At 36.6% G+C, this 20,246-nt stretch overlaps 2 long non-coding RNA genes across 3 annotated transcripts in view; one reads left to right on the forward strand and one right to left on the reverse strand.

Annotated features, from left to right (window-relative positions):
* LOC139999342 (uncharacterized) overlaps positions 1-19,823 on the forward strand; it is a 56,606-nt gene extending 36,783 nt beyond the window's left edge. Inside the window, exons 4-6 of one of the 2 annotated variants that reach the window (XR_011804734.1) lie at positions 11,794-11,855; positions 18,528-18,586; positions 19,174-19,823. This is a non-coding gene — a long non-coding RNA (uncharacterized lncRNA). Of the gene's footprint in view, positions 1-11,793; positions 11,856-13,223; positions 14,233-18,527; positions 18,587-19,173 lie in introns of those variants that run through there. The other variant, XR_011804733.1, reaches the window with a different exon arrangement.
* LOC139999343 (uncharacterized) lies at positions 7,087-13,254 on the reverse strand. Its single transcript, XR_011804736.1, has 4 exons — positions 13,116-13,254; positions 12,490-12,571; positions 9,471-9,543; positions 7,087-7,935 (listed from the first exon to the last, which is right to left on the reverse strand). It is a non-coding gene; the product is annotated as an uncharacterized lncRNA (long non-coding RNA).
* Positions 19,824-20,246: the final 423 nt, after the last annotated feature.

Genomic DNA, 20,246 nt, shown 5'->3' on the forward strand with positions numbered 1-20,246 from the left:
ATCACAGAATCACAGAATTTCTAGGTTGGAAGAGACCTCAAGATCATCGAGTCCAACCTCTAACCTAACACTAACAGTCCCCACTAAACCATATCCCTAAGCTCTACAATTTTTTTTTTTTTTTTGATTTTCTTTTAATTTCTGAAAGGTCTCCCTATATATCTTTCTTGTACAGCCATAGCCACTGAAAAAGTAAGCTTTTACATGCTTAAAAGTGTGTTTTTTTTGTAGGAACACGAGTTTAAGAAAATACTGCATACACAATGTTCACAGCCTTCTATTACGGGCTTCCAAAGAAGTTACTTATTTGCAAAGTCAGCACGTGGGGAAAAAAAAAAAAAACAACAAAAAACAAAAATTACCAACAGTTTCTACTTTAAGGCAACCTCAAGCTGTGTCTTAGGAGTGCATTTTGCCTCACATACTGCAGAGGACCTACAGATGTTCTCGTTTGAGGTGTGTCAAAGTTTGGAATCTGTCAATATACAGTTTACTTGGATGATATATATAATTTTTTTTTTTTTTTAAGGCCTCATATGCCTGTTTTTGGTTTCTTTTTAAATAAAAATATTGCATTTCCTCAAAATCAAAATGCAAAGTGTGAGATAAAGATGTAGTGAAAAATTCTTGCATTTGTTTAAACAGAGCAAGGAACTAACCTGGCACACCACGGAGCTGAAACAGTTTCACTAGTTCTTCAGTGGTTCCCAGCTACACCAAGTAATTGCTTTCAAGTTATAGAGTTGTGCTAGATGACCACAAACACCTGACCAGTTTCCATGAAGCCCTCATTTTTTCTAGTGTCTCTAAGAAGTTGATCAGAAGCAAGTTTGCACTTGCAGGAAATGGATGCATATCATTAAATACACCTGAGATTTTGAATCTTGTATTCAGTAAAAACTGACTAAAAGTTTCAGATACTAGGAGTCAGAGTCTCTAAAGCTTGTTCTGTGAACTGTACAGAAACAACAGGACACAGCTGACACAGCTTCACCTAGTAAAGAGACTTTTTTTTTTTTTCGAATAAGGCATTAAGTTAGTTTTTATGATCCCTTCTACCATGTTACAAACTTTGTCACCTCTTATCTCCCACTCGTTTCTAATTTCTGCACACCTCCAGTTCTGTTTGCTGCCAGTTCGCTCTGGCAGAACGCATTGATAGTTTCCAGGCTTCCTACAGACACAGTTTTGTAACTATTTAGGCACATCCAATAATGCCATTACACAGCTCAAGGATCCTTAGCACACAAGGATCCGCCCACAGTTTCCTCTGAATTGGATTCTAACCAGATTATCCTTGTTCTTTCTAATTTATTGAGCTAGCATGTAATGTATTTATATAAAATTAGTAATTTAACCACTTCCTTGATGAAAAACATAGCTGCTGTAATTTAATTATGAGTTTTAATCAGGGGAAAAAAGAACGACCTTTCTAAAGGCTAAGGAGCTAGTTTTATTCCTTAGTATCTTTGTAAGATTACAAATCAATTTGATTTAATTAAGCCATATGTTGGAAATATGTTGTTGATCACTAACTATTTATTTTCTAAAACCTTAAAAGAGCATTTAATAAATTAATTTTCAAAACAAAAAGGTTGTTTTCTTTGAGTAAATTTTGTTGGAAAGCTTAGCATCTGTTTCACAGAAAAAAAAAAAAAGGTTGGCTTTTTCTTTTGAAACATAGCTTCGTTGTTATTGTTGTTTAATATTTTTTAAAACCTCTGCAGGAGTGATATTTACTTTTTTAGCCATGTTAATGAGATAGCACAAAGCTTCTAGTCTTATGGAAATTTGTTGTAATATTCTAACAACCACCTTTTTATGGCACCCAGAAGTCTGTCACGTGAAGGTTGTTCTTTCATAGGATCTGAATTAATTTCAGGGTAAAGTGCTATCTTGTTTATTGCTCCTTTATTTATTCCTTCCCACCTCCTCCTAACTCTTACAGGACTATGCTTAGATTCAGAGTCACTGCAGCTAAAGTGAAATGGCAAGAAAGACTGTTCAAAGGGTTTTTTTGTTTGGTTGGTTTTGTTTTTTTTTGTTTGTTTGTCTCGCTGTCTGTTTGTTTGTTTGTTCCCATATTCTCCTAGTGAATTTAGGAGCCAAACTCAACGCTTAAGAGTATTAGTTAAGGGGTTAAATTTTCCACCTGTCTTATCAACATAGAATGGTTTGTATTGGAAGGGACCTTAAAGATCATCATGTTTGATCCCCTACCATGGGCTGGGATACCCTCTGCTGGACTAGGTTGCTCAAAGCCCCATCCAACCTGGTCTTGGGCACTTCCAGGGGCATCCCATCCACAGCTTCTTAGAGCAACCTGTTCCAGTGCCTCACCACCATTAGAATAAATAATTTCTTCCTAGTACCTAATCTAAATGTACCTTTTTTTTAAATTTGAAACCATTACCCCGTGTCCCCTTCACTGTACACTGCCTGATAAAGAGTCTCTTCCCAGCTTTACTGTAGGCCCCATTTAGGTAATGGAAGGCCACTGTAAGGTCCCCCCAGACCCTTCTCTTCTTTAGGCTCAACAACCCCAACTCCCTCAGCCTGTCTTCATAGGAGAGGTGCTTCCTGCTCAGGGCTGTTCCCAACACATTCTCAGAGAAGGACTAGTGTGTTTACAAAATAATGTATTTAATTTGTAAAGTTAGTAATAGCAATTAAAAATAATGATGCTAACAACTGATTGAGTAATACCAATTAAAAATTTCAGGAAAACTGAGGAAATGTCTCCCTTCCCTCTTTCTGTTTCCATTTTTGCAGGCCTCTTCCTCACTTTTTTGTTTGTTTGTTTGTTTGTCTGGCACAGGAACTCTGTTGCATTCTCAGAAATTTTAATATTAACACTTCAAAGGACTGTGCCTGCTGCAGAGCACTGGAGGTTCTTTTTTTTTCTTTGTTGCCATTGCTAGGCAACATGCTAATGACTAATCATGCTCTATTTTGTTAGTAACGAATGAACAAGACTCCCACAAATGTCAGAAATGAATAAACAAATTTCCTCTATATCATTTTTAATAGGAAGAGTTGATGAGAATGGGTCAAAAACCTTGCTGAAAAAGAATACAAAGGGGAAGAGCTATTCATACAGGCAGGCAACTGGACAGCTGACATCTTACTCATGCCTATGAAATTTGTAGATTATGTACTTCTAGTAAGGCACGGATGTCAATTGCTGGTAGGCACAGAAAACTCTACTAGCTTAGTAGAGTTGTAGTTAGAGTCCAACTAATATTCAGCTCATTGTGGTTTGCATTTTTTTAAAAATGTGTGTATGTGAAAGAAAGAAAGAAAGTGAACCCTCAAAATGAACCCTACATGAGGAAAAGATGCAAGTAGTTAGGGAATTTAGAACAGAGCAAATGCAGAAGCATTAATAAATGCAGTTTGTTGTGAAGAAAAAATAAGAGCCTGGAGAATCATCAATACTACAAAGCATCTCTATAAGATAGCCTCTATTATTTCCACTCCTCAGAAGCAGTCTGGTTAGATGATCTGTCACAAACTTATAGGTGTTTATGTTTGGCTTTGGAATCACATTCCTGACCATTGTGCCTAGCAGCCTTCCCTCTTCCCATTCCCATACTTAGAGAGGCATCATTGTTCTTATTTTATGTGTGGTGTAAGTCTACAAGGTTTGGAGGAAAAAGAAAGGGTGAAATAAGCACTTCCACAGTATATGTTCCTCCCACTTCTTTGCTTTGGGATACATCTCTGCTGAAGATTCCTGGTATTTTGTCTTTTGTGTTCTGGGAATCAGCAAATTTGTTGCTCTAATTTGATGGCCCTCACCTTTTCTGTTCAGGTTTATGTGCTGGCAGCCTGAGCAAAGAAAAAATCAGGCTTCACCCCTGGATGGCTTCAGGCAAAGTACTGCTAACCTGTGGACATCAAAAGAATTTTTTCTACAGTGTCCAACAAGCCTTGGTTCAGATGAGGCAGGATCTAAAAGCTAAAGCTGTTGCTTCTTAAATTTATTCCTTATGCCAAAAGATCACTCCTCTTCTGCCTACATCCTTGGCTCCTTGAACATACTACAATCTTCTTTTTTTTTTTTTCTTTGCTATTCATTATTGTTCCTTGTGTAGCTTTCTGTCTGAGAAAGTCCTCAGTAGATTGTTGTATGGCTTAGTGTGTCTGCCACTACATTTTACTGTTTCTCAAATGTTTTAGCAGATCTAGGGGGAATGGTGTATGAAATAAAATAACCAATGAAATAAACACTTCATTTGAAGTGCTTGTTAAATCATATACTGCACTACTTTGGCACTAATCCGAAGATATTTGAAGCACCACTATAGCTAGGCAGACACTGCTCGAGTTTTTTACTAAACAGATTTTTATATTTTGTTGCTTACTTTGCAGCAGTCATGAAATATTGTGCTTGTACTCAAGCTTTGTGTTGGTGCTGTGGCTTGTAATAAAATAAAACCAGAAACGTGTGACAAAAGCATGTGTGCTGAGGATTGAATTTCCATTTCTTAAAGGATTTCAGGGCACTAACGTTTGGCTTTGTGCTTATTAAGAACAAAAGAAACAAAAATTTAAGGGGAAGAATACTGGAGGAGATAAAGTATTTTTGACAGACTACGTTTAATCAAATTGGAAGCAAATGTACTTTTTCAGTATAATGTTATTCCATCCTTCATGTAATATATTATTAAAACAGGAAAAATGTCTAATCATAATCTATGTGAAGATTAAAACTCTATTAATGGATCAATACCCGTATCTTGTTCTCAAATAGCTGTCTTTGCCTTTACTTCTATTAAAACTTTGGATGCATGCTGTATAAGCTGTCCTTGGAGAACTCTATTTTAAAAGGTGCTTGCAAATGGCACATGTCCGGTGCTTCAGAAAATAGCAAAAATTAGAAGATATGCCTCAACTCTCAAGGAATGTGTTGGAGATAGCAACTGGCAAGCTGATTTTTAAAAGGTGGATGTAGGGGTGGGAGGCGGAGAGTAGTTTTTGTGTACAATATGCAACTGTAGCTAAACTTTGCCTGGATTAATTTTTCTTTTTCTTTTTTTTTTTTTTTTTTTCTTTTCTTTAGCCTTGGAGAAATGAAATTTCACTGAAGCTGACCTTTTATGGAAATAATATAAACTTGGTATATTTTCTTTACCAAGGAACACCTGAGATAAAAAATGTGCAACCTGTTTGATATGGCTCTTGGTTCTTTAAAGTTATATGGGACACAAAAGGCTTTTATTTATTTTGGTGGTTCATTCTCCGAAAGTTGTTTCTGACTACTTAAATCAGTCTACTGAAAGGGAGTGTTTTGCAGTGAAGCTATCTGAGGTCATCTTGCAATATCGGTTAATTTACTAGTTTCACCATGTGAAACTTCTGTCTTCTGGACCAGACATACTGCAACATGCATTTGTGTTCCAAATGACAAGTTGTATGCCATGAGATGTCATGTTCTTAAATCTGGCATGGTCCTTTAACACAAGCAAAAAAGATCATTGCAATATGCTTCACAGACTTAAAGCTTAATGGTAAAGTGCTCTGCAATGCATTTTATAATAATAGCATAGTCAAAGTCAAACAGAAGATAAGTGCTAGACGATGAGGAGGCTGTGAGGAATATTATCTGGGAAACCGCCGTTGTGCTTAAGGAAGGCCACCAAAAACAGTGTTTTGTTTGTGACTTTCATCAGCTCGATAGGAGTTTGAAAATTTATTAGCTAACGAAACTTAGTGATAGAAGGATGCTCCTTGTTTCAATCAAATTATCTGGCTGGAATCTACAGTCCTCTTACGAAACTCAGGTCTTATCCTGAGTGTTTGTTATATTTACAATTTCCTTTCAAGTTGGTAGCCAGGACTGCCAAAATCCAAGAAATCTTTCTGCTTCTTAGTTAAAGTTATTTTGTATGTTAAGATATACTATCTTAGCTGATAGTATTTCTCAACAGCTATTGTCTAGCCATCTCAAACTGAAAGCTAAGGCATAGAACAGTGATGTCAGTGTTCTGTAGTTGATATCAGACAGAGGTCATCATTGTTGTACCCTTAATCAGTGTGAATTACAGACCAAATCCAGGCTACTGTCTGTTGGCTGGCTGCCCTTTCCTTTGTGGAATATTGCAAATGACTGTTGGATAGCACTGGATATCCCTTTCTCTGGCTGCGACCTAGATGGCCCATGGGTCTGAACTATTGCTGCTACTCGATTAAGAGGAAGAAGGCGTAGGATGTACTGGGATTTTGAGGCGGTTCCAGGACAGTGAATCAGTCCTTATGGATAAGGGACTGAATTGCTCTTGTTCAACCCCTAAGCTGCAGATTTCACTTCAATATTTCAATTTTTCTTATTTGTATAAATAATTGCTTTAAAAAACAAACACATCAAAAAATAGACCTTTGGCACGTTTGTTGCACAAAAGGACGTAGTCGTGCAGTACTTTGTGCTTTCTTTCAATCTTAAAATAGAAATACTTATTTTTAGACACTCCCGTAGTAGCATTTCCTAGTAGATTCTCTTCCACTTGCCTGTCATTCTGCAAGCTCCCCTCTGTTAAAACATATTTTTTTTTCCCGTCTTTCTCTTTGTTGTAGAATGCAACTGATAAGGAAGCTTCTGGTTTCCCTATTTGCTTTAGTGCTGAAACTGCATCTCAGAGAGTCTGTCAGGAGTTTACCAGCTTGGATATTATACTAAAACAGTATCTTCATTTAAAATGAATGATAAACCTGACACAGATGTTTACAGGATCCTTCTTCAATATGTTATCCACAGCTGGGAAAAAAAATGGAAAGACTAGGGAATGTGCAGAGACCAACAGGAAAAGCTTGGGCTGATGACAGCTTCTCAGGGCAGCACAGGGCAGCAGAATAAAGGATTGATGACTTGTTAAGAAGATGAATTTGGTAATAATTCAATGGTGGGAAAGAGTGTAAGGTGCACTGGAGCCAAGCCAGCTGCTTGCATCTGACTTCAGCTGGCTCTTAGCCCAGAGCAGAGCAAAGGAGTGCTTGTCACTGTTAGCTTATATATGGTAAATAGAGTTCTACAGGTGTGACAAAAGAGATTCATAGTCAATCTGCTCATGCACAGAAGACTTTAAAAAGTAGCATTTTTTAGATAAAATATTTTCAGATTGAAGACTTCATAAAGAAATTTCCGAAGACTTATTTTCTCAGAATAGCTAGCACCTCAAGAGCTTGGATTTATGAAACCATGTGCTTAACTAGATACACCTTGGTCACTGAGCACACTGAAAAAGTTTCTTATTTCCCTGCAAGAAAGGAATAAAAGTTGATCACGTTTTAAAGACTCACGCAGTTTAGAATTTCTCATCACATGGCCAGGTAGATTTTTCAGATTTTTCTGGAAGCTTCTTTGTTGTAGCTGCATTCTCCTAAACAATTTGCTGCACAACAGTATATTTGGAGGAACTGCCTAATTATGTCTGAATTTCTAAACAATTGCTAAGCATCAGACTACTCCTTGCAACATGGTCAACTACTTAAAAACCCTAATGCTACTGGTCTCTCAAATGGACTCAGTGATTGTGCATGGAAAGGTGTTAAAAGTAAAGCTACAAAAGCACCATGAAGGTAGACTGAATTTCCTTTTAGTGTTGATGCTGAAATTTGGGCTTTCTCTAGTTCATGTGGTAGTCTCATGCCCTTAGTTTCTTATTTTGCATGAGCCCAGGGAGATCTCCATCTGCACTTGCTAAGTGCAGCTTGCAGTGTTGCATGTTATTTCCACCGTTCATGTTGCATTTCAGTGCAGTTGGAAATGCTTCAGCCATAAAGGGGAATGTGCTGCTCAGCCAAGCTGCTGGTAGGTGGCAATGTGCTGCCCAGAAAAGCATCTCCTGTGCAGAAAGCTAAGCAGCATTATCATCTGTCTGCCAATATTCTCCTCCTCACCTGCTATTCCACCTGATGATTTATTCCACCCCAAACCTGAGGGATGTAAACACACAAGGACAAAAAATAAGAATAAGGAAGACTGCAAGTTTGTAGCAAAACAATAACTTCAATTACAAAAACAATGAAAAAATGTCATTTTCCTTCAGATTTTTACTATGAGTACTCCTCTTCTATGAAATAATAAACATGTTGGTCAAAACAACAGTGACAAAGCAGAGTAATAGAATTAGGTTTGCAAGGAAGTGACACACTTTTATCCTGTGCTTTTCTATTCTTTGTTTAAATCAAATATCAGCAAGAACCTGCTTATAAAAAACAAATGATGTTGTTATCATCTGGAGGAAGAATGGACTTTATGGGTTTGGACTTCAGTACTGAGCACTTGATACCACTTAGGGGAACATAGAATTTCCCTTTCCTTTAATCAGAAATTCACCTATGATTGCCCATGGTCTGATAATGGGACAACGCCATAAAGGTTATACAGCACTTCAATTCTCCCCAGGATCCTTGTGTGGTCAGTGGAGACAGAGGGCTGTCTAGAAACTAAACTAGAGCAGAAACTGTTTTCAGATACAATGCCAAAGGAGGATCTGCCCCCTCTCCTCTCATCTGTCATGGATGTACTCAGCCTCACCTCCTCTTTCAATACCATTTGATTAAAAATGGGAAGTATTCTCCTGTTGTTTTTCTCCCTATATATATAAATTATGCACTGTCTTAAAGTTGTATCTATTAAGTTTAGTTATTTAGGTGTACTGAAGTTTTTAACTCTTGTGTTTTCATTTCTTTTTAAAAATTTAATGAGAAGTAATTTAATTGATAAGTGCTGCTGTATCACTGATGCACTGCTATGACACAAAGAGATTTGTTCAAATTAAGCTTAATGAGTTGGCATATTGAAAACTATTTATATATTTATTTAAAAGCTTCCTACAGTGTAACTCTGCAATTTATTGAGGAATCAATATTTTATTAATTTCAATAGAACTGACCACCTTTTTGGTATGCTAGGGCACGTATAACATCTTTTTTTTTTTTTTTTAAGACCATAGTTGAAATTTTTGTAGTTTTGTTCAAAGAGTGATTACATTTGAAGTTTACAGAGTAACACCTGGCACTACAACTGTTCTCATATCCATAAGGTTAGGTAAGGTTATTCTCCATTTGGCTAACCGAGATTAAGAGGACAGACTTATTTAAAGATTAACAGAAAAAAAGTTCTTTAGTCATTGTTTACTAAGGCAGATGCTGACCATATATACCAGAAAGCAGTTAGACTGCAATCAACCTTTCAGAAACCAGGGTGTGGTTTTCACTAAAAGAATGAGAATTTTGCTTTTCAAGAGAACTAAGCTGGAGATGTAACAGGACAGAGCTCCTTTTTATTGTTAGGGTTGTTTTTGCTTTGTTGTTTGCTTTTAGTATTATTTGTGCTTTCCCTGGATAGTTTTCAGTGAACATGCTTCTTGACAATAAGCTACTTCACAGTCCAAGGAAGTATAAAAATATAGTCAAGTGAAATAGAAATCCATTCATTTCTACTAGTGGGCAGCATTAGAACTCACCTTTGTTAGTGTAATTCTGTTCATCTTTACTGCATGACTAAGGTCTGTCTTCTTTCGTAACCCCAGTTGTCAGCTGAGAATCAAGAAAATCATATTACTTTCCCTGAAATTCTCCAGAATCCTTGACAAAGAAAAGATTCTACAGTTTTAATGTTGCATTTGCTTTTCTCAATGTAATGCCACTTTATATTGGGTGTCAGAGAAGGGAATCTACACGTGTGTATCTGCTTTCACTTGTGATATGGCATGATGTAAGCTTATCAATACTGAATTAGCTTAAATACTGTTGTTTTAGAAGAAGAAAAAAAAAAGACCATTCTAGTAATTTTATTTGTTTATTAAATGCTACTCTTGCATAAAATGATGTAATGGATCTCAATAGAAAGTTTTTCTAAAATGGGTCAAATGGCAAAATTTTTTGTCATGTGATCTCAATCATTAGAGCTAGTTAACACTGTGGTCTCTAATAAAAAGAGAGAGATTACATTCGAAAGTGCCTCAACACTTGAATTTTTTCTTTTTATTATTAAAACAAACAAACAAAAAACCACCATTACCAAAGACTTTGGCAACAGTAATGATTAAATATTTGCTTCCTTCTTTGCTGTATCAAGACTCTATGGTCACATATTACTGTTGTTGTATTTATGGAAGAAGAGCGATGAGATATCTACATAGAAAACATACTGGGCAAGTTACTGAAGCAGATCATTGCAGCTTACTTTGGGTATCAGATAAACTTGTGAACAGGCCAGTGTGGACTTAGAGATTGTGAAACTAAGAACTACATGGGAATGTCCACATAGAGACTACAGAGTAGGTATCAAACCCAAACCACAAGCAAATAACTCTAGAAAAAATGCCAAGTCTCCATACAGAGAAATGAAATTGGGCCTATATATCACCCTACCACTCAGACATTGGTTCACTCCCTGGAGATGTAGCATAAATGTAGTCTTATTGCATGATTTCTGTTGGGTACTTTAATGGTACTGGGATTTATTAGATGTTGGGGTAGTTAATGTCGGACCCAACAGATTGCTTTGTGGTTGGATTATCATCAACTGTCTCTGACTGGCTTCCAAAGTATCCTAACCACTGTCTCCCTTTCTTTAGAGCTGTGTCATGTCTCTAAGTATTCTAAGCAGAGGGTTAACTCTGGCAATGTTCTATTTCATTGTGGTAATAATGAAATTTAAGCCCAGGTATTCTGTTTGATTTAATTTAATTTCTATGACATACATACGGGTTTCATGAGGTTACTGGATATAGCTAGTATACATATGCAAAATGGTAACACAAGATTTTAAGAATGAAGACTAAGCAAACACTATTTTAAAAAATGTATTTCGAATGGGACAAACTCTATTAAAAAAAAAAAAAGTATTCAGAATGGATTTTGCAGCTCCAGAGGTACAGCATGTACAGTTGAAGAACAGCTATCCTTCTGTCATACAGCCCCTGAAAGCACCACAATGCTGTCCTCATGTTTCTATTCAGACATGAGAATACAGGAATACTCTTCTGGAGGAACATCTCCATAGATAAAGTAACAGTTCATTGTGCTCAGGAATATGCAGCATTGTCCATGAAAAACTTAATGGGCACAATCAGCTTCTATAGTGTTTTCCAAGACCTGTTCATTTGGCTCTGAAAACTAGTTCAAAAGGATGAAGCTCAGGATATTCTGCTTCGGATTAATTTCTTGCATACATAAGCAGCTGGAATCTTAAAAATAGTTTTCATAATCTTCAGTGGATTTCTGGCTACACCAGCCAAATTCTACAAACTAACATTAAGTATGTGTAGAAAATAGGCTCATTTCATGTGGAATAAATGGAATTTTAAGTCTTCACAATTATTACACTGATAAAAATTATGAAAGTGGCAGACTTTTCCTCACTTGGAGTAGTTGTTCTCTTTTTGACCAGCTTTTCTCTGTTTTACTTAAAAATTTCAGTTCTTCAAACTAGCCTTCTCTCTGTTCCCAAGCTACTCTTGCTCTATATTCTATTTTTGTAACTTAGTTTGAAACAATAGCTTCTTCTCTACTTAGTCATAACAGAATATTGCTGATGCATCATTATGGATGCATATCGTGTACCATGTGAACCTTAAAGAAGGTGTAGTTGGTGCACAGTGGCATGTCCTTCTGTGGGAAAGAACAGGTTCAGGGGAAGGTTTGTCAAGTTCCAGTTCTTGCTTACACCTAGATACTTAATGTAATTGGACTTTTCGTTATTGGCCAACACAGAACATAAACCTGTTTTTATGAACCAACAACAAATATGCCTTATTTTTGTATTGGTGTTTGTTTTCACAGCTCTTCTAGATGCTTTTGTTATCTCTGATGTCTGGGCTTGTGCATCTACTACTGCTTAGCAAGTAAGTGCAGATATTGTACTTTATCTTGAGAAGCTGGGAACATCTAAGAATTTAGGGCTTTGTATCAAAGCCTCTGTCAGAAACACTCTTTTTCTCCTCTTCTTAGTCTGATCTCTTAGTAATAAGTATTGAAGACAAGAAGAACTACTGTGAGCCTAAGAGAAATTACTTTGTGTGCCATGAGGGAAAAAATTAAAGTCAGGGCATGTAATCTGCTCTGCTTTTAAAAATGACTAAGGGAGATGAGTGCTTCTTGACTTGAAATGAGCAGTCATGACACCTGGAAGGTAACAGAGATGTTAGGAATTCTGCTGACAACTTGGATAAATGTGCCAGAAGCATTTTTTTATTTTTTTTTTAACTCAGAATGAATACTAATGATGGATGAATGGGAGAAGTGGGGACACAGTTCCTCTGGCTACTGTCAGCCTGTGCTTCAGTGAAACGTACAATAAGGCAGCACTTGAACTGGTGACAAGATAATTAAATCTGTCAACTGCTTGTGATTGAGTTTATCAACAGGTCATTCACCTTTAGTTTCACCTCTCAGAAATGTTGGTGCATGATGTCACTTAGTTTGGTATATCCCCAGGATTTCAGCAAAAAGACATGCCCAAGTGACTGTTTTTCTTACCTTTCTGTTTCTTCAAATTCTTCCATGTCAGTGTGACTAGAATAGATGTGATTGGAGGGACTCTGAGGTCAACAGGTTGAATCTGAGAAGAAAGAAAAAAGATGAAGGAAAGAAGGAAAAATGACTTTAAGTGTAATATTTGAAACAATAATGCAGTTTCATTATGTTCTTTTTCAAGACCAGTTCCTTTCAGTTTGGGACCACAGGATGCGCTTCTGGGAAGTATGTTAACAACTTAAAAAGCTGTCAGCATAGTTGTCAGCAGAATTTGCACACTGATTAAGTAAGCAGATTTTTCTACCATGATGGTAGGGGTGCTGTAGTTATAAGTATTCCTTCCATTCCTCAGAAGCACACATTCTGACTTCTATATAATCAGACTAACTGATTTTTTGATACTTGCCTAAGGAAAAAGACACAAGCAGAAAACCAACCACAAAAACAGTTCTCTTTTGAGAACTTGTAAAAAGTGATTTTGTTCTATATAAGTATTATATTCATTCCTACCAAAAGGTCCATTGCCATGATCTAATATTTCTCCTTGTTTATTCTCATAACAGGGAAATTAAATTATTGTATAAATCAAAATGAACCAATGCTGAAACTCATACACAAACATAAGTTACCTCAGTGCAGGGAAAACTGTTGTTCTCTCGTACTGGAAGAAATTTAGTACTGTAGAAATGACTGTAAAATTATTTTGCCAAGACTTGATGAAATGTTCTTTTTCCTAGCTCGATCAACTTGTCACTTGCAGCAGAGCTTGGTAAACCATTCTCTACAGATCTGGAAAAAAAAGGAAAAAAAAAGAACAAATGTTGCATACCTTCAAACACAGCTAATTCTTCCATTAATGAAATCATCAATGAAAAAAAGATAATAATTGAAAGGACTCCCAGAGAGTCTTTTCAGGGTTTTCTGTCCTTTCATGAAAGTTCCTTATCCTCTTCAAAAATCTCTGAAAAATGGAAAAAATGGGGGTTGTTTTTTCATTGCCTTTTGTTTGTATTTTTTGTTGTTGTTGTTGGTTTGGTTTCATTTTTTGTTTGTTTTTATTTTTGTTATCTTTAAATTTGTTTTTAGTTGTAGAATGCATGGAATTTTATTGCATTCAGGCTGCTTTGGATGAAGAGGAAATAAAGAATGGTTGTCAGTTAATGAAGTAAATGAGGTCTAAGAATTTTAACAGGATTTATTTATTGCTAAACTATTTCTTGGACTCTGCAATTTCTGAGCCAACTACCTTAGATAAAAGCAAAAACCAAAAAGGTTGGATACCCATAAAACACTGACTGAGGTTAAATACCATAAACTCATAAAGATATTTTAATCTTCTCATAACTCCTTACCTTTTACTGCTGGTGATATCATCCAGATTTTTTAGTTCCACATGGAAGTTCTCTACTAGTCAGTATATTCACATTTTAGGGAACTGGAGAAAAGCCACAATGCTTCGTTGAAAATGTGCTACCACTCATGGAACACACTGCAGACCAAAACCTCATGATGACTGAAGGTCTCTATCATGTGTGCGACTGTTCTGATTTTTGTCTGTACTTCATGATGTACTGGGTGGTTTGTTTTAAACCAAGCACTCATTCTAGATAGCTCTATGAAATCAAGTACATTTAGGAAGTATATTAAAACAAAGAACATGTCTTGAAGCACACTACATGATTGTTAGAATAGAGGAACTCAGTGAGAATCATTCATCACAAGAGTCATCAGGCCATCATTACAAACTGTGATTCAAAGGCTTTCGTGAGAGAGCGATTAAGACTACACGTTAATAAAAGTGATATCAAAATCACAGGAGACAATGATTTATTTTCCTCCTTCTAATATATATACATTCTATTCTCTGAGATCCTACAGACAGTAGGCAAGAGGACTAATTAAAAAATATTTTTAGAAAGTATAATGCTTTAAGATGTCAAAGAAACATTTAGCCCTCAGAAGAGAAACTGCTGTCACCTTAAAAAAATAAAAGATTACTCTTTCTAAGTGCATCTACAATACTTTACAATAAATACTTTACAGTATTTCATCCTGGTCTCGTCGTATTGTCTATTTAAGTTGCCCAAGAGTTTCTGCAATAAAATCCTATTTGTGACAGTTAGGAGCTTTTATCTTTTTTAGACTAAAGTTTTTCATGCTGTAGATCTGACTTGGAGATCTGAAGTATTGCAGCGAAAATAGTAAAGGATTTAAAAAAAGTTCTAAAGAAAAAAAAATGTACTCCTGCAATATAAACTTACAGTAAGACTAGGAGTCAGATACAAGGGCAGCAGGAAACCAAGTGCACCCATGACACTGGGATAATATTAAGAATTGAATTGAAATGTGATGACATTCAAAGAGGAGTTTCAGAAAAGGGGACTGGAACTTTTACTGGAAACCTGAATCAGAACTGTGAGGGGTTTTCTCATTTTTGTCTTACTCCATTGCCTAGAGACACTAAAGATTTTAAACTGTCCTATACAATATAGCACATGGTTAATTCAAATTCATCTGTATATCAGGTAACACAGTAATGTAGTCCAATAAAGAACCAGAAATCACTTCTTTAACTGATTACCCAACTGTGCTGGGTGTGAACTGGGGCTGTGGTCTGATAAAAAGGAGGCAAGAGCATCATACTGTTAGTTGTTGCATCTCAACTGTAAGAAAGTGTCTTACAACAGGAAAGCTTCAGATTCATAAATTTCTTCTTCTTAGGTTCTGAGCTAGTGTGAGTGATGCAGAACAACTTAAGTCAAATCAGATGAGTTTTAAGCCACTAATTGTGACAAGTTCTTTGTCATGTGTGGCTCGTCTCAAGAAAGAGATTAATGTTGAAAAACAATATAGAATAATATTTTAAATTTCCATTTATTTCCATTTTATTTTTCTAATTAGATTCTTGTCTCTAATTAGATTCTAATTGTATTATTCCCAGAGCCTGGAACAGAACTTATATTTCTCTCAAAATTACATGTTTTCACCAATGAAGGCACAAAATCACTGGGCAAAGTGTCTCATTTTTATCTCACAAAATCACTGAATGGTTGAGGTTGGAAGGGACCTCTAGAGGTGATCTGGTCCAAACCCCTGCTCAAGATGGTTGCTTAGGACCACATCCAGAAGGCTTTTGAAGGTCTCGAAGGAAAGAGACCCCCCAACCTCTGTGGAGAACCTATGCCAGTGCTTTATCACCCTCACAGTAGAGAAGTGCTTCCTGATGCTCAGAGAGAAGCCCCTGTGTTCCTGTGTTCCCGTTTGTGCCCATTACCTCTTTTTCTGGTGATGTGCCCATCACCTCTTTTTGTTTTTCATCACTTCTTCTTTTTGATTTCTTAAATCTGTTCTCACAGAAATGCAAATGACATCGCTTATTGTCTTGGCTCTGGCCAGCGGTCGGCCCCTTATCTAACATGGGGCAGCTTCAGGATTCTTCTCACAGAAGCCACCCCTATGCCCCCCACTACAAAAGCCTTGCCACTACACATACCTGGGACAGTTGATTTAAACCTGTAGAGCGACAGTGACAACAAAAGCCCAGTTAAGGAGCTGAAAATTGAAGCAGTAAATAAAAGGAACCAAGGTACACATAAATTTGTCTTTTTTTTTTTTCCATTTTTTTAACATATACAGAAAATATTAAAAATCTGGGTAGGCAAACATTCTGCCCTTGCATTAAGAAGCTTAAAAAAATATGAGTTGTTCTGCTAGCTATCATTCTGCAGCACCAATAGACTATAATTCAATTTATTGGACAAATGATGTATTTGAATTTGGAATTTCCACGTATTATAAATCCTGTTAGGATCTGCTATGTAACTATCAACGGATAGACTTGTGACACTATAAGAATGACTTGTAGAGTACCATGCTAAGACTTAATCCATCATTCTTTCTTCTGAATGTGTTCCACTGCAGCTTCCCCAGCCTGTTTACTATCTGCCTCTCATTTCCTCTTCTTTCTCACATAAGTGCTGAAGTCTTGGCTGAGCAAGAGAAAATTTCCAAATTCTCTGTCTATTCCTGTTGTCTTTATTCATTATAAGGAAAAACATGAGGAAAGACAGGATTTAGAGTGTAGGAAAAGACAAATAATGGAGAATTTGGTTCTGCATGAAGACCTCATGACTGCAGTCTAATGCTGCCACATAAAGGTGCTGGGAATCAGGTCCTACCTGACCTAGTGGTTGTATGTCTGACAGGGTCATTCCTGGAAGGTTAATGTTCTCTGCAGCTCTACAGTTCTGTCACTGAAATTTTGACTATATGAGGAAATGGAAAGGAATTTTTGTTCATTAGAGTATGGATCGTCTTTGCACCCTGATATTTGGTTTCTGTCTTACTGTACAGAAGAATAGACAATAAAGTAGTCAGAAAAGGTAGAAACTGTCCCACTAAATCAACTCTGCATAGAGGACAGTTTTTTTTCAGAGAATTTTACTCCTGTACTTCTGCAGAAACTAATCTAATTTCATTGCTGTGCAGGAGGGCATATGGTTTATCCTTAGACACAAAATCAATTAATTTTGACAGTTACTTTCACATTTATAAGCCATTTAACTAAGATTTTTTAGTGGTTTGTGTTTACAAAATCAGTAAATTTCCTAAATACAATAGAACATGTTTCTATAAAACTGTCATGACTCTTTCCTGTCTTCTGCAAACAAGTAGTATGGCCATAACCAGAATTACAGTATTCATAATTACAATTTGAGGTGAATTCCCCCAATATTACTTGCTCCCCTCCGAATCTAGTTTAAAGCCCTGCTAGTGAATCCAGCCAGCATGCTACCCGAACTGCTCTTGCCTCATGTGGTCAGGTGTGCCCCTCCTGTGTCAGAATGCTCCGTCTCTCAAAAGCATGCCAAGATCATAGAACCTGAAACCTTGATTGTGGCATGAGCTATGCAGCCAATCATTCACCTGATCCGTACACTGCCTCCTCCTCTGATCCCAGTCTCCAGCTGGAAGGATTGATGAGAACACTGCTTGTGTTCCTGATCTCTTCAGCATCATTCCAAAGGACATAAAGTCCCTTTTGATGTTTCCGAGTCTCTTTGTCATGGCCTCAGCTGTAACCACCTGGCTTGACCAGTCTCGGTAGCCTCCTTGTGATGTCAAGAATACGGGCCACAGGCAGGCAGCAAACCTCTCTTGAGAGAGTCTGTGCTTAATGTGTATATGGCACAAATTACAATGAGCTTGTATGTGTTTTTAAAATTTTCTATTTATTCCATATATACATGTATATATATATATAAGATTTTCCTAAGTCTACTTTATTCTTTCTGCTTCATGAGATAAGTTATTTATTGAAACTGGGTGACAAATAAATTGGTGCACATGCTCTGGTAGAGCATTTGGAGAATCTCAGCAAACTTTCTAGAGCCAGTGCACTATTCATTGAGTAACCATTGGTAACCATAGAGCTCCTACTTACAGCTTGCTTGACTATCAAAAAGGATTGAAGGACAAAACAATCCTCTTTTAAAGCATCCACTTTTTTTACTGAGGGCCCTTTCACTATGTTGGAAACAATTTTGTATGTCTGCCACATTCAATACGCAGCAAGTAGTGTGCCAGCTGGTCTGGAATCAACATGTTGAAAATATTCATAGAGAGCACACCACATGCTCAGGAAGATGGAAAACAGAATCTGACAAAGCAGCTGATGCCTGTTGGTGATGCTGAACTAACAGGCTACCATGCAGTGAGACATTTCAGATTCAAAAAACAGTACATTTCCTTCTTGCTTTTGACTGTGTTCCCTTACTGGCATGTGGCTTGTAATCCTTAAGAGGCATTCTCTACTTCACCTACTTCCCTGTTAACACGATACATTTCCATTTGTTTTATGTTCTGCATGGTCACCAGCAAATTCAGTCCTTCCCATCCCCTGCTGGCTTCTACAGCATTCTGTAGTTGTCTCTACATCTTAAATTATTGTCTTTACATCTTAAATTATTTAAAAAACAATTAAATATTATTGTAAAGTGCTCAAGTACTCTTTCCAGTAACATCTGATGATTTCTCTGTAGCATACATCAAGAGCTGTTAGCTGATCCACAGGTGACAATGTGAGCTCTTCATTGACTTGGTGAGTATTCACTAGCAGTCAGAGAGATTACAGTATTAGTTCACTGAGCCAAATGGACAGCTTTTAGACTCCAGATTTTATAGTTCACAAAGCCTATATTTCCCCTTGCTTTCCCTAATTTTACACCAGTGTGACTCTGTTGACTCAGTGAGACAGTTCTTTGTTTGCCATTAGGCACAGAAGGAGACAGGAAAGTTCTGCTCTTCCTTGCCCGGTACTGTCTATGCTGGCTTTTGTTTTGTGAAAACTTGTCAGCAATAAATGGTTATGCAGACAGTATGTATATGAGATAAAAACAAACTAAACAAACAAGCAACAACAACAACAAATATATGGACAAATCCTTAATATTTTAATCTGCCAAATAACAGATGTACTTTTGTTCAGAGGTTTTCATGTGTCACTGTCTTATCCTATCCTAAACCATCCCCTGTAGAAAAGATTTTGTTTGTTTGTTTTGATTTTTTTTCTGATGCTGTCACCATCTAATTAACATAATGTGTTGTGAGTGAGATAAACAATGTGTTGTGAGTTAAACTCTATGACATTCCAGCTGGATTTAAATCAGAACTGTTTGCTCTTTTCAGAAAGATCTCATCAGGCTGACCGTCTAGCAATTTCACTGCTGTCCTTTACATCATGAGACTCCTCTCACCATCTTAATGCCTCACAAGGACAGACACTGCTGCCAGCAAAAACTTTATTGGAAGAGGCTCTGCAGAGATGATGCATTAACTCTAAAGTGCCAAAAAATTAATTGTGGGGCCAAGCTGAATGTGTCACTGCCTTTAATGTCACTTTATCAGCAAATTGGAAAGGATTATTATTCAGATTAATGTGAAGACTATTCAATACAACAGATGCACAATTGCAGAGGAGTGCCAACTTCTTTCCTTGATTGTTCTTTGCTTTTGAAGTTTTGAAGTTTGAAAGAGTGAGACTTCAGCTCACTGAAGGCTCATTTAAATCAGCAAAGTTTTTCCACTGAAAAGTGTAAGGGAGTACAAAGCTTCATGAATCTGGGTTAAAGTTGTGATAATCATTCTAGTTGTGATAATCATTCTAATAGGTTCAAGTACTAGGAAAAATAGGGAGAGGTTAAAATTTTTCTCCTTTTGACAAGTGAGAAGTGTAACTAACTTACCCACACACTCTCACAGATCAAACATAGATCTGAAACTTGCAGCTTTTTGTGTTTTCAGAGACTGACTTCTTGAGATTATTCTCTTATAAAATGGATACTAATAGAGTATGGAAGAGGAAGAAGCAGAAAAAATGAAAAAATATTTATATTTTCATTTTTAAAGTCTTTAATATAAAAAGATTCCAAAAATACAGTTCAGAGAAAGATCAAGTTTCTTTTATGCAAGTTAGTGCATGTTGTAAGACAGATAAAAGATCCTGCAAGCCAAACCTGGGGAGTAAAAGCAGAAAGGGACTGACCTGAATTACTTGAACCTTGTTGATGCAGTGCACAGCTACACTAGCCATGTAGCTGTGCACTTTAATATCTTTAATTTTAATAATCTTTAATTTAATTTAATTTTAATTAATTTAATTTAATTTTAATAATCTTTTAATAATCTTTAATATCTTTAATATCTTTATTTTAATATCTTTAATAAAGATATTAAAGAAGATGGGCCCCAGCCCCCAGTGG

Source organism: Anas platyrhynchos, chromosome 23 (genome assembly GCF_047663525.1).
Source record: "Anas platyrhynchos isolate ZD024472 breed Pekin duck chromosome 23, IASCAAS_PekinDuck_T2T, whole genome shotgun sequence".
Lineage (NCBI taxonomy): Eukaryota > Metazoa > Chordata > Aves > Anseriformes > Anatidae > Anas > Anas platyrhynchos.